The sequence below is a fragment of the Rattus norvegicus genome, chromosome 19 (genome assembly GCF_036323735.1).
Source record: "Rattus norvegicus strain BN/NHsdMcwi chromosome 19, GRCr8, whole genome shotgun sequence".
NCBI classification, from domain to species: Eukaryota; Metazoa; Chordata; class Mammalia; order Rodentia; family Muridae; genus Rattus; species Rattus norvegicus.
This window is the reverse complement of record NC_086037.1, coordinates 66,226,182-66,233,974: the sequence shown is the minus strand read 5'-3', so window position 1 is coordinate 66,233,974 and position 7,793 is coordinate 66,226,182. Positions and strand designations below refer to the sequence as shown.

The following is a 7,793-nucleotide window of genomic DNA, read 5'->3' as shown; positions in this document are numbered from 1 at the left end:
CTGGCTTACACACCAGCTCATTGCTGTGCCTTCAGAGCTTCCACAGGGTGAATGGCACTGACATATCTCCCTTCAACAGAAGAGGACACTAAGACATCTGCTCACAGGACTGGGACTCGAACCCAGATCATCTGGTTCAGAATCTGAGGTTTGAGCTACAGTGCTAAGATTCTGTTTGATGTAACAGCTCATGGCCATCAGCCATGTGGGGATATGGAAATTCAAACAAGTTAAAGTTAAGCCAATTATAATTCAACTCCTCACATATTCGAACTATACCTGAAGCACTCAAAGGCCACCTGTGCCCAGCAGTATAAAAAAGTAAGCCATTTCTGCTACTCACAGGGCAGGACATGGTGACCTAAGGCTGCTGGGGCTCTGGGGTGGGTGATTTGGAGCCTGGTGGCCTCCTGAGAGGTCCCACCCTCCTCCTTGGGAGCTTCTGGGTTCTTGTGTCTGAGGGCCTCTGCTTCCTCCGGCACAAGCCAATAGCAGCTCTTCACCCTGCACATGGTTATTACTCACCGACCACTTTAAACACACACTGAGTACCTACTGTGTGCTCCTCTGTGCCCTGAGGATGGAGCAGATGAGGCCCTTGCTCTTAAGGACCTGCATGTGGCCAGCTGGTGAGGGAGAGACAGAAGAGAAGGAACCCAGAGGAAAGGAGAGATATAAAGAACTGTGAGGAGCTCAGAATGTCTCGAATGTTTGCATTGTGAAAACACACAGGACATGTGGTGGTGGTGGAGGTAGGGTTGCTTCTCTGACTGTGACCAAGGGTGAGGAGACATGGATTTTTTTAGTTACTTGGGGCAGAGAATGATGGACACACACACAACCAGAAAGCTCTGGAACCCCAGTCTGGGAGGAGAAGGCAGCACAGAGATGCTACAAATGTAGCCTGTGCCCACAACACAGACAGACAGACAAAGCCAACCCAGAAGTGACTGAGACAAACTGAGGGACACAGCTAACTCTGGGCACAGGAGCACTGGGGGCCTGGAGGGATCCCCTTCCTCTCCCTCCCTCACTCCCAACCTCTCCCCTTCTTTTCCCTCCCTCTCCCCCTCTCCCAGTCTCCCCCTCCCCCCTCTCCCCCCTCTCCATCTCCCCCTCCCTCCCTGTCCCCTTCCCTCCTCCTCCTTCCCTCTCTCCCCTTCCTCCCTCTCCTCTCTCCCTCCCTCTCCCCTTCCTCCTTCCCTCATCCCTCCCCCCAACCTCCCCCTCCCTCCCTCTCCCCTCCCTCCCTCCCTCTCCCCTCCCTCCCTTCCTTTTCCCTCCCTCCCCTTTTCCTTTTCTCTCCTCTCACATTCTAGGCAAGCACTCTACCACTGAGCTACATCCCCCAGTTTTTTTTTTTTTCTTTTGAGATAGAATCTCTCTAAATCACCCAGGCTGGCCCTGAACTTCTAACCTTCCTTCCCCAGTCAGGACAGACCTGGACCACCAGGCCAGGCTCTCCCTGGTGCTGTCTCTCTTTTGCTCCTTTAAAAAAAGAAAATATCCTTCCCTGCCCTGGAAAAGATCAAGGGCAGTGCGATGCCAGCTATGTTCGCAGAAGCTGCAAGGAGACCTGCAGTCTGCTCTGGGACACAGAACACGTTGGGTTGTGGTGAGAGCCGCGGCTGTGCTGTATGCAGCCATGCAGAATGTGGTAAGTGGACATGAATCCCATACACGATCTGATGTGGAGGATTTTCTAATAGATAACCGAATAGACTCTCATGTGTCTGATTATTGGAATAAATACAAGTGTGCTTTCTAAATTGCCATGTAGATGGTCTTGTGGTACCAGCGGGCATTCTAAGAACTTTACAAGGATGAGTTCTCTTGGCATGAGCTGTCACAGTGACTTCAAGTGTAAACTTTGAAGCTAGAAGGATTTGAATTTTAAACCCTGGTTCTACTTCTCCTGTGAACTGTGTGACAGAGGCCAGGAGACTGGGCCTGACCCTCACTTTGTCCCTTTCAGTGGAGGCTTGAGGACAATTTACAGAGTGACAAGAAGTGCAAGAAGTCTCAGATGAGGCTAGATGGTGCCATCGGTTTAGTCCTGCAGGATTCCGGCTGCTGAGCATGGTTCAAGGCCCACAGAGGAGGGACTCGGTGGGTACCAACTCCGGAAGGTTCTCAGTCACTACCAGCTTCCTGTCAATTGAAAGGAGCTGCCTTTAGCAATGTTTCCTACCCACAAGACTGTGCTTTATCCTATGACCCCTGACCCCTTCACCACAATTTCCTGGACCAGGACTTACTGAAGAATTGCTGGGCTGCTTGCCGCCAAGCCCAGTTTCTGAAAGAGAAGAGTCATGCTGGCTGGCGGCTCTACATCAGCTCCACAGGACATGGATTCTGGGGGAAGGCATCGCTTGACCAACAGAAACTCTCAGGACAGGATCCCCAGGGACAAGAATTCCTCATCCATCTGTTGCTCCTTTAAGGTAGGAGTGGGGGGGTCCCCTCATTCCTCTGACAAATGCTAAGCCCCTGAGTATCAAGCAGCAGGAGGCAGGAGGCCCACGTCTCTGGCTCTTTGGCTTCTAGCATCAGAAGATGCTACCACCAGGGCCTACCTGGTTCCTTTGCTGCCTAACACTGCAGCCTCAAGCCTGGAAATGTCACTGTCACCCAAGGGAGTAAAGGCTTTGGGGGGAGGAGGTCACCTAGTTACAGCGATGAAGCCAGAGACTCTTCTCCCTGCATAAAACAGTGGGGGTTCCACTGCCCCCAGCCTTGCTGAGCCTCCAGTGACACATGTGTGGGTTAATTTCTGATGCCAAACCCTCCTCCCTAAATGATATAAGTCTCCAGCCTCGAGATTAGGGGAGGAAAAGGGGGCAGTAAATCATTCTAGGGGATCCCCTTGGAGTCCGCTGCTTTGCCAGGGCAGTCATCTGGGGTGACTCCCTGCTTTGCAATAGAGTAATAGCCAGGGTCCGGAGGAGTGACATGGTCACATATATCAATCACCCTGAGGGTTTCAGTGTCTGCACAGTCGGGCTCCGAACCACATACCACACACCTACTTCTGTGGTGCTGATAGCCTAGGGTCCAACCGGCCCCGTGGAGACCCATTGTCTTCATGGAGGGAGGACTTCTTGCAAAACAGAGGCTTCGTGATATTGCTTAGTATCATAGTTATCGTGGTTGTAGGTTTGAGATGTCTGTGTGAACTCGGAGGGCAGGAGCATCAGTGTCTATGTGGGAGTCAGATTTGGGAATCGGGTCTCTTCCTTCACCGTGGGTTCTGTGGTTTGAACTCAGGTCGTCAGATACAAATGACAGGCGCTCTTACACACCGAGCCTCGCTACCAGACAGCTTGGTGACATTGTAATGACTCAGTATGATGGCCGTGCAACAGGGGAAGGTATCAGAGGAAGCAGAATGTAGCAGCTATTTTGCATGAGGTCTCTGAGTCACTGCCCAGGTAGTATAAATGTGAAATGTCCCCACAGGCTCCCATGTGTGAACAGGTTCTTTCCGGCTGGTACCGAGCTTTCAGGAGGCTGTGGGACCTTTAAGGCTCCAGTTGGAAGAGGTAGGTCTCTGGGGTGGGAGGGACCTAAAGGTTACAGACTGGTCACCTTAGATGAAATTATGGTTTGGTCTGTAGCTGGGGGTCAAGCCCTTGTCATGAGATTGTGTAGGTCCCCTTCATGGGAGATGGTTCTAGGAGGTAAGTGTGGGCTTGCTGCAGAGCTGGGGTGGGCTGGTGGATGGACTGTTACCAGGAAGGTGTGGAGACTGTGTGCTGTCTGAGTGTGCCCGGATGGGCAGCACACAGGACAGAATTGCTTCTCAGGACATAATGAATAATTACCATTAGCAAGGGAGAAGAGCCCCAGTAGACATACTTTGATGGGAGTTCAGCCACCTTACCTTTGCGGAAGGTTCATTCTTGGTGGAAAGAGATCGGGAATTACCAGCTTCATCTCGATTTCTTTTTTTCACCTAGCTTTATCTTTTCCTTTTCTTTTGCTTTTTAACTGCAGGGGTGAAGAAAACACAATAAATCCAGAGAAATTGTTTTTTTCTTTAAATGTCTCCTTTATGAGAAACGACCCAGTGAGTCCCAGGATGGTATCCAAGTTTCTAGCCAGGTGTCAATAGCTTTGTGTTGGTGACATAGGTGCCTTCTCCTCACAGAGTTCTTCCAACTGATGCTCTGTGTCTGGCCCTGTATCTCTCTATTCACCCACAGGACATTTGGCCCCGGGGTCAAGCTTTGCAAGCAGCTGGCCCTGACCTCACATTCAGGATGGCTTCTCCCTCACCTCTGGAATCTCTGCTCCCTTCACCACCACATGGCCATGAGCTCTCCTGGCACTCGAGGCAGTGTGGGAGAACTGAGTGTGAAACTATGTGACCCACTGAGCCCACAGCCCAAATACCAATGCAATTATCGTCCACATCTTCTGGGATTTTACTTGTTCCCGAGGTGGCGGAGCATGAAGCATTTTTACCCGTGTGTCCCGGGGAACAATGAGTCCTTGTTTCTGCCTACATGCCCTGGCTGGCTCTAACAAGCATGCAGGTGATGTGTGCCACACTGTAGCACCACCAGGAGCTGGCTGCTCCTCACCTTGTCACCCTCCACAGAGGATGGGGCTGGGGGAAGAGGGCTGCTGGGTTACAGCCTATGTTCTTTGTCTGATGAGCAGAAACTCGGTTGCCCAACGACTACCTGGTTCCTGAGCACCTGTTCTGCCTTCGGCTCCACCGTATGCTGCCCACAGAAAGAACACACAGCCTCCACCACACCCTCTGCCCCACCCCATCCCCAGTCACCCTGCTTGCCTTGTCCCTCGCCTACCTAAGGCTGATACTACCCCCTCCTGACACACCCTGTGCTCCAGAAATCTTTGGAGTTAATGTAGCCAGTGATCAGCTCTGACCCTGTGGTGTAGGGAGCAAAATAGTCTTTGCAGTTTCCCTGTGTTTGGGAAATGGATGTCTGGCTCTTTTCTCTTGCCAGGGCCTTCCTGCTCCCCTCCCAAGGCAGGCACAGTGACAGGAGACTCCTCTCCAGTCAAGGGAGGGGAGTCAGCTCATGGCTGGACAGTCACTCCCAGCCCGCTCCCCCCAGGTGAGGGGTGTGTAGAGCCAGCTCAGCAGGAGCTGTATTTCAAATAGTAACTAATGGAGAAGAAATTGTAATTAAGAAGCACATTCCAGCCTCGGCAGTGCAGGGCACGGGCCCTGCTCTGGAGCCGGGGATGGCCCCTCTCTTGTTTTCTTTTAATCTGCTTTGAAAGATGAGTGCTGTCCCAGGCTTGGGACAGAGCCCGTTCTTGTGAGGTCATCGCTGTGGCATGTGCGGTACAGTGTGCTCAGAGACAGGGAGGGACTGCCAGCCGTGGGACCTTCACGGCTTCTAGCAGCGGCTGGGTGGCCCTAATTTATTATAAATCGTAAATATTCCATGCAGAGGTAGGGGATCAAACAAGGACAAAGGCAATGCCATGTGTGTACTAATGTGTAAACGTGGCTGAGCATATGTCTACATGTATGTATATGTGTGCATGGTGTGTGTAAGTGCATGCATGCATGTGACTGTATGCACACATGGTTGTATATACACACATTTACATATATGTACAGGCACACATGTACATGCTCACATGTATATATGTGTAGCCATGTCTAGGTGAGTGTATATGTGTGTGTGACTATGAGCATGTGAGTGTGTGCATGCATGTGTACATATGAGCACATGCGTATGTAGTGTATATGTGCACACATTTGCATATATGTACATAAATATGTATACATGTGTAGCCATGTGTAGGTGAGTATAAATGTGTGTGTAGATATGTGCATGTGCATATACATGTATATTCCTGCATATATATATGTATATGCATGTGCATGTTTGCATGGAGTTGAATTGTGTGCTTGCATGTGTGTTCATGTATGTGGCAAGTATTTAGCAAGGGATGAAGCAGACAACTCAGCCTGAGGTGGTGGCATACTTGTGGCCTGGGACCTAGAGGTGGCATTACACATCAGCATGTGACACCCGACCTGTGGTTTTTGACTTTGCCCTCCTAGGAACAGAAGTGTGGCAAAGATAGCCATACAGCCATAATTATTGTCCCTGTCCTTCCTGGTTCTCACCACACCATCCCCTTCTCAGGGCCAGGAGGGAAGGATGAACCAGACATGACCCTACCCATCAGGCAGCTCAGCGTTGGGGACACCCACAGCGTAATCATCACTCAAGCAGCAGCAACAGCAGCCGGAGACCACAGCAGGCAGCTACACAGTGGGCAGCACGGTTCTGGATGTCCGTGCCAGTTGACGGAGGCCCTTGGTGCCTTACATAGCAGATGTCCCCACGACACTGGCTCCTGCTGCCCATTAGAGACTGTGAGTCCTGGTCCTTGTGTCTGGCTGTGGCCTGATGCCAGTGCCTCCCCATGCCTTATGAGTATGATGGCCCTGTCTCGGCCACAGCCATAGAAATGGTAAGGTGTGTCTGCCTCCACATGCTCCTCCCCGTGCTGATGTGGACACTGTGGCATCATCTTCATCTGCCTCCCACTCCACACATCTAGAGAAAGCCCTTGGGGACCTGTTACAACAATGCAACCCTTACTGTGAAACGCTGGGGGAAGGGAATTGGAGCGCTGCGATGCAGGTGGACATGTAACAGAGTGTCTGAAGTATGCAACAGTGTGTCTGCAGTGTGTGACAGTGTGTCCGCAGTGTGACTTGGTGACCTAAACTTCAGAGCCCCATGTCCTTAGAGAACATCAACACTGTGGCTCCAGGACTCAAGATAGGCTCAAGTCTGGGGTGCAGGGAACCCCTTCCTGTACATTGCAGAGGCAAAGCTGCTTCAGTTGGGGCTGATGGGACAGGGAATGGTCTCTCTTTTTCAGATCAGGACTCCTGGATTCTAGTGCAGGGAGTGAACTCCGGGTGGGGACCTGAGAGCTACAGGACTCAAGGAACCTGGGTCTCTGGGCCACATCAAGGAGAAGAGAGTTGCCTAGCAACCTAAGGCAATGCTGTTAGCTCAGGTCCCAAGCAGTTAGCAGAACAGTGGGAAAGAAATTATGAGAATGTTAACTTAACTAAACTCCGCCAGTTCCCAATGGTACGCTCAGCCCTGCAGCAAGCACTCAGGCATAGCTCAGGATTCCAAGTGGGTTAGTGTGACACATTCATGATCTCAGGGGGAAAACGAGGACATCGCAGTAATATTTCCCAAGGCATGCAATTATTTGAAAAAGCCCCAAACAGTCCAGACTAATGAGTCTAACTTGCCATGTGAAGTCTGGAAATCTAATTTTTGATGGTGTGGTTGTTTCAAATCCAACAGGGAAGGAGCGGAAATCTTGATTCTGCGAGTGTTGAAGGCTCAATTCTTTTCGCACGCAGTCTTGTTAAGCTGAGAGCCAGCGTGATCTAGACTCTGCACTTGGAAGAGCACTTCAGTGAGTCTGTAAGGAGACAGCCAAGCTTGTCTAAATAACAGGGAAGTGTTAGCTTCCACAGCTGGAAAGTCTAGACACAGGTGGGCTTCAGGCTTGGCTTGTTCCAGCAGTGAGCAGTCTCACTCGGTCTGTTTTTACCTTGCTCTGGCTGCTTTGCCTTCAGAATGATGTCCCTATGGGAGGCACCACCAGGTTCTAACAGCATGGGAGTCAAAGTCCCTGCTCAACCACAGAAGGGAGGTGACCCTCCTCTCCTCACTCATGGAAGCCCCAAAGCTGGGCACGGAGATAAGCCTGAGATCCCAGAGCTGGAGAAGCAGGAAGGCCTTCAGGTCCACTGGCTGCCC

General features: G+C 51.2%; 1 long non-coding RNA gene across 1 annotated transcript; it reads left to right on the top strand.

Moving 5' to 3' along the window:
* The first annotated feature begins 1,785 nt into the window (after positions 1 to 1,785).
* On the top strand, positions 1,786 to 7,459 carry LOC103694348 (uncharacterized). The gene is made up of 3 exons (XR_597276.4): positions 1,786 to 2,444; positions 3,460 to 3,542; positions 6,141 to 7,459. It is a non-coding gene; the product is annotated as an uncharacterized LOC103694348 (long non-coding RNA).
* Positions 7,460 to 7,793: the final 334 nt, after the last annotated feature.